At 44.8% G+C, this 6571-nt stretch overlaps 1 protein-coding gene across 4 annotated transcripts in view; it reads right to left on the reverse strand.

Moving 5' to 3' along the window:
* The window catches only part of cpt1ab (carnitine palmitoyltransferase 1Ab (liver)), a 46034-nt gene extending 41131 nt beyond the window's left edge, over positions 1–4903 (reverse strand). The window contains exons 1-2 of one of the 4 annotated variants that reach the window (XM_048607017.1): positions 4629–4903; positions 1487–1632 (exon numbers count right to left, since the gene is read on the reverse strand). The gene's annotated coding sequence lies outside the window, so the exon portion shown is untranslated. Of the gene's footprint in view, positions 1–1486; positions 1633–1675; positions 2303–4628 lie in introns of those variants that run through there. The other 3 variants (XM_048607015.1, XM_048607018.1, XM_048607016.1) reach the window with 3 other exon arrangements.
* Between the last annotated feature and the right edge of the window lie 1668 nt (positions 4904–6571).

Genomic DNA, 6571 nt, shown 5'->3' on the forward strand with positions numbered 1-6571 from the left:
GGTGTAGTGTGATATTTACCATTACCCCTCACTGGGACCTGGGTGTAATGTGATATTTACCTGTTACCCCTCACTGGGGTAGCGTACTGGAAATCAAGCCCCCCTAGAGTTGTTACTAAGTTATTGTATAAACCAAAACTCTAACCCCTTTTAAAAGCCCCGTTTACACACACACACACACACACACACACACGGAAAAGAGACACAGGTGTTACAGATGCGGGGGGGCGCGTGGAACAGTGAAGGCAGATCTGCGGTCTCTGTTCACAGGGTTGCTGAGATGGTTCTTCAGCTTCTTGTGCTGATCAGAATGATGTTTCTCAGTCTTCGCTCCCTGGACATTTCCACTGGTTTACAGGAGACACAGGGGAGCTGTTCACACTTACAGAATGGTCTCTGACTTCTCAGTTAAAAGTCACAATTTGCAATAACTGCTGAACTAAAGATAAACTGTTTTCCTTCAGGATTAGAATGGCTTTTACTGTAGAGAACAGAGAGAGCTCCTGAGCTGCTGGAAGTCTGATAATTTCTCTATATCCTATTGAGTCACACGCTGTTCAGTTACACAAGAACCAATCAATTAACTTTTGGAAGGCAAAAGGCCCTCGTCATTGATAACTGGTCACTAGTTCTTAAACCAGTTTACTTGGAATAGCCAAAGCTCCACCTGTACAAGAAACGTGGATGCTGTAAATCAAATACAAAAACAGAAATTGCTGGAAAAGCTCAGCAGGTCTGGCAGCATCTGTGTAAAGAAAAATCAAAGTTAATGTTTCAGGTCAAGTGACCCTTCTTCAGAACTGAAGAAATGCTCACTTGAGCTGAAATGTTAACCCTGATTTTTCTCCATCTGTATACAACTATCAGCTCTATCTTGTCTGCAGCTGCAATTCAACCAATGATTCACAATGAGTGTCAGCTTACTCACTTTCAAAATCTGCTGCACTCCTCCAGCAATCCTTGTTTTTAAACACAATTCTTTCCCTGTTTCAGTCCACAATTAAAAATACAGAGAAGTAAAAAGATATGGACTTTACAACTTTCTCTAGGAGGGGTGCAATCTTTTAGATTGTAGTAGGAGCAGCTGCAGAAGCAAAGCCGGAGCTGCTTGAAATGAACTTTCAATGAAGCAGCTTCCATGTTTCATTGGAACAAACAGCCCTCAGTGAAGGATTTAGCTTGGGGTTAGTTTTATCATTTGGTAGCAGACTACTGTCAGGCAGAGACAGAGCACTGTATACTCACAGGTTTTTAAAACCACTCTCTTAGAGGGAAGGTACACATACCACACCAGCTACTGAGGATCTGAGTGCCCTCTGAGAAGGAGAAAGGGGCAGAGGGAAATTGAACCTTACGAATGGGGTAACAAGGTGTAGAGCTGGATGAACACAGCAGACCAAGCAGCATCAGAGGAGCAGGAAGCCTGACGTTTCAGGCCTAGACCCTTCTTCTGATATGAAGAAGGGGGCAGCTTATTTAAAAGTACCTTTGTGATGTGAACTCCCAGTTCCTGAGAATCCGGGAACCTTTAAGTTGCTGAATAAATGATGAACTGTTGACAAGTTCCTGTTAACCTAGATGGACTGAAAGCCACCAGGTCTGTGGATCAGCAAACTGCACCCTGTGCCTTCCCTGAAGAGATGAAAAGCAGGTATTAAACAAGTTAAAGTCTAACCTTGCTTTGCTGCTACCTGGATCCTTCCTGACGTTAACCTGTTCTTGCTGCGGGGATTGAGAGAATGAACTTCACACTCAGTCAATCACTACCTCCAAAGTCCAGTGTGTGTTGGCTATTTGAACACAATCTGCCTCTGCACTCACTGACCCTGAAGTTAAGCTAGCCTTCACCAATCAGAGTGAAGCAGCTCCCATTTCCACTGAAGAGATTCGAGTTGAACAGTCTCGCCTCCAGGCCTGAGCTCGGAGATTGCGTGCACACAACAAACGTCACCGTTTCACGAGAGGTACAATAACATTCGGGCAAAGAGCAAGGAAACAAACTTTCACGGTCATTCTTGATCCAGTGACACGGAGGGAGGAGGGAGGAGCGAATGTAGATAAGTCAGCAAAGATTTTCAAACACTTTCCTTCCTGCTTGAGTGGGAGCCATATTCACAGCCCTTGAGTTAAAGCAGAACATAGTGACGGTGAGAAGGAAGAGATGTCGAAAAACCGGTTTCCGTAGAGAACCTCAACCAGGCCGAGAGGGAGCTGTCAGATACCGGGTGAGGACCGCTCAGGCATGTCTGAGGGTCCCATCATAGCCCGAGGGTGAGGTGGGGGTGTCCTGGGATTACTTTGACAGGCCAAACATAACGGGATCCTCATAAGACCTATCACAGTCAGAGAGAGAGGACTTGGAGGAACCAATCCCAGACGGGAGTATCTTTGAGGGGCCTATCACAGAGATGGAAACCGGTTATAGGAGGGATCCATTCACTCCTGGGCCAGCATTTATTACCCATCCCTAACTGCCCTTGAACTGGAGGGGTTTCTCAATGAGCCATTTCAGAGAACAGTTAAGAGTCAACCAAATTGCTGTGGGTCTGGAGTCACGTGTGGGCCAGACCGGGTAAGGATGGCAGATTTTCTTCCCTAACGGATAATAGTGAACCACTTTTATGATCATAGAGACTAGTTTTATATTCCGATTTATTTTGGATTTTTCACCTGGCCATTCCCCTACCTGTATTTGCCAGTGCACCTGGTTTACTACTTAAGGACAGTACACCTCCCCCCACCCCCCCCAACACAGCATGTCAATTAGCAGTGATAATCCCTTACGGACTGTAAAAGGAGTCAGGATAAGCAGAGGACAGAAGTGAAGGGCATGTTTCGGATAATGCAGAGGAACACAGCTCACAGCCAGCCATTGACAACTTGGAGAGATTCCCAAATGGAGCAGTGAGGGCAGGACTCGTCATGAGGGTCGACAGGCTGGCTGCCTGGGAGGCTCAGATTAATTGGAGATCTTCCCTCATCACAATGCGTTGTGCACAGACTGATAAATAATGAAACTCATACTGTGTCCAGAACAACAGCTCAGAAACATTCAGATCAAAGCACACCATTGCCCTGAGTGCTGGTCTAAATGGTGCTACAGCACTTTCACGTGACATTCTACTGTCCGATTTCAACATGTCAACTTGCTTTCATTCACAACACGCATCAAAAACAACCGTCACTGCAGGGAAGAATGCATTTCCACATCAAAACAGGCTCCAGGTTCAATAACCGAGTGCTTAGCTTTGTAAATAAGGCAGCGTATCAGTGCGCAGATCACATAGAGGTAGTAGATCCGTAGTTCACTGTTCTCCTAGGGACAGCGTCAGCAATGATCTAACATCCTCCCCCACCCCCCAAACACATACACAAAATCTCTAACACTTCAATATAATCCAGAGACACGAGCACAAAACTCACACCTCAGCTCCAAATAAGGTTTGAAATTTGGAGACTGACAGAAAGCACATCACATTCAAATTGGACAGAGTATCTGATGGGAACGATATAGTGATATCTATATCACTGCTCCTATGCTCCTGCTTCTGCTCCTATGATGCTGCTTGGCCTGCTGTGTTCATCCAGCTCTGCACCTTGTTGTCACGATATAATGATAGCTTTGTTCTGTATCTAATCCTGTGCCGTGCCTCTTGGGAGTGTTTGATGGAGACATGGTAGAGGAAGCTTTATTTTGTATCTAACCCCGTGCTGTCCCTGTCCTGGGGTGTTTGATGGAAACAGGGTAGAGGAAGTTTTACATTCAGCTAAAAAAGAGTAGAGAGACCTTTATTCAGCATATACGTTTGTACTGTACTTTTTTTCATGGAGTTTGATGATGACTGCGTAGAAAAAGCTTTACTTTCATTTTAAGAGTAGACAGTGCTTTACTTTTTGTCTTTGAACGTGTAGAAGGAGCTTTACTGTGTATATAACCCCATGCTATCCCTGTGCTGGGAGTGTTTGATGGGGTCAGTGTGAAGAGGTCTTTAATTTCAGTTTAGTAGAGGAAGCTTTCCTCTGTATTCTACCGTGATGTCCATGTCGTGGGAGTGTTTGGTGGGGACAGTGCAGTTTCTGACTTTCTGTTTAAAAAGAGCAGGGGGAGTTTTACACTGTGTCTAATCTAATCGACTCGACAGGACAGAAAGAGGCCATTCTGCCTTCCGTCTCTGTGACAGCTATATGTACTCTTCACACTGACCATTGTGCATTTGCTTATCCTCCAAGTTTCGGTCCACTCATCCCTGATATTAACAAGGAGTAGACCTGTCAGGCACCTCTTATCTACACAACTCTGTGTAAAATGACTGCTGCTGAGCTCAGCGCTGCCTCTGGGGCTCACAGCAAATGCCATTTTGGAAGGAGCTGTCAGAATAGGCTCTGTTATACTGGCAAGAGCTGTCGAAGTAGGCTTCATTACTATTTATTGTGGTTCCAGGCTCTGCAGTGAGACTGGGGCGGGGTGTGGGAAAAAGTGATAATCGATTTACTGCTTTCCTCAGACTAAGAGTCCAGAACACGACAAATAGGGGCCTTGCCCCTCCTCCCAGGCCATGGTGTCATCATTTGCCTGAGGAAGTAGGTGAAAAGTCAGGCCTGCGTGTTGTGTCAAATCATACACTTACCAGAATCCCGAGGATCCTGCTGTCAGCAGGCAGGGACATCTAGAGCACAAGAGCTTCGTTCAGTAATCGTTTTCTCTCAGGGACAATACGATCTACCTTCCCGCAATTGAAGAGCGCAGAACATTCCTTTTTCACCCAGGGTTTCAGCCGAACAGAGCAGAGACAAGTCGCCCTCAGTGACTGCGCTGCATACAGTCCTGGAATTGGTTTGCAGTCAGCTGAGCATTTGCCTGTGAATGGACAGGATACTGCACCGCGCTACAAACAGGAAGCGCCAAACATGCCGCTTTTCTATAAATACAGCACAGAGCTGCCAGCTGACAGAGCACGTCATGACAACCAGAACTAGTTGGTTTCATCTCAGCACAGCTCCAGCTCAAAGTAATTCAGCAAAGCTCTCATCTGACGGGCAAATAAATACCAAGGCACTGCCCAGTACAGCAATGGCAATTGAGTGGGAGCAGCAGAGGTAGTGAGAGACGCACACAAGAGCAGACAGACAAAGAGAGAGAGAGAGAGTTAGAGAGAATAACACAGGAAGAAAGAGACAATAGCAGAGAAAGAGAGAGACAAAAACAGAGAGAGCCAGAATATTACACAGGTAGAGAGAGAAAATAACAAGCGGAGAGAGACAATAACTGATAGGGAGGGATAATCATAGACGGACAGAGGAAGATGCATGTAAGTCAGAGGGAGAGAGAGTAGAACAGACAGAGTGGGTGTCAATGAAAGATAAAGAGAATGACTGATCGATAGAGAGAGAATGAATAACAGAGGGACAGCAACAGAGAGAGAGAGACAATAACAGAGAATTACAGACAGAGAGAGACAGGCAACAGAGAAGAGGGTATAAACAGGCAGAGAGGGAGTCAGTAACAGAGAAAGAGAATAACAGATAGAGAGAGAGACAATAATAGGCAGGGAGGGAGAATCACAGACAGAGACGCTCATGATAACAGATGGGGGAAAGAGAGTATAACAAACAGACAAGGAGTCAGTAACAGACAGAGAGAATAACAGATAAACACAGAGAGAGAAACAGTAAAACAGAGTGAGACAGAGACTAACAGTCAGTGAAAGAAAGAATAATGAGACAGCAATAGAAAAAGAGAGAATAACAGACACAGAATAACAGAGAGAGGGAGAGAGGCAATAACAGGTGGATAGAGTATAACACAGAGAGAGAGATTAACAGTTTTGGGAGAGAGAGAGGCAAAAATAGATAGAGAGAGGGAATAACAGATAGACAGAGACTAACAGAGAGAAGGAGACAGACAGAGAGGCAGTAATAGACAAAAAAAGAATAACAGAGAGGCAGTGACCATAACAGACAGGGAGAGAGAATAACAGATGGACATAGAGAGAGAGAGACATGCATGCAATAATAGATGGAGAGAGAGAGAGAATAACAGACACAAAACAAGAGAGACAAGAACAGACAGATAGGGAGAGAGAATAACAGACAGATGGAAGAGAGTGAGAAATAATAATAAAGTGAGAGAGATAATATCAAACACACAGACAAAGAATAACAGATACAGAGAGAAAGAGAGAATATTAGACAGACAGAAAGACAATAACAGAGGGGGAATAACAGGCACAGAGCGAGAAAGAATAACAGAGAGAGGGAGAGAGACACACACTTGTGATCTATACAGAGGGAGACAGAGTATGACAGATGGAGAGGGAGTCAATAAAAGAAAGAGGGAAAGAGAGATGTACAATAACAGTCAGAGAGAGGGAATAAGAAACAGCCAGAGAGAGAGCCAATAACAGACAAAGAGAAAAACAACAGAGAGACTGACTATAACAGATAGGGAAAGAGAAATAATAGACAACCAGAGAGAGAGAGAGAAAGAGACAATACCAGAGAGAGAGAGAGAATAACAGATGGACAGATAGAGCAAGAGAGAGAGACACACACATGCACACAATAACAGACA

This window comes from Rhincodon typus, chromosome 17, assembly GCF_021869965.1.
Source record: "Rhincodon typus isolate 14 chromosome 17, sRhiTyp1.1, whole genome shotgun sequence".
Taxonomy (NCBI): domain Eukaryota; kingdom Metazoa; phylum Chordata; class Chondrichthyes; order Orectolobiformes; family Rhincodontidae; genus Rhincodon; species Rhincodon typus.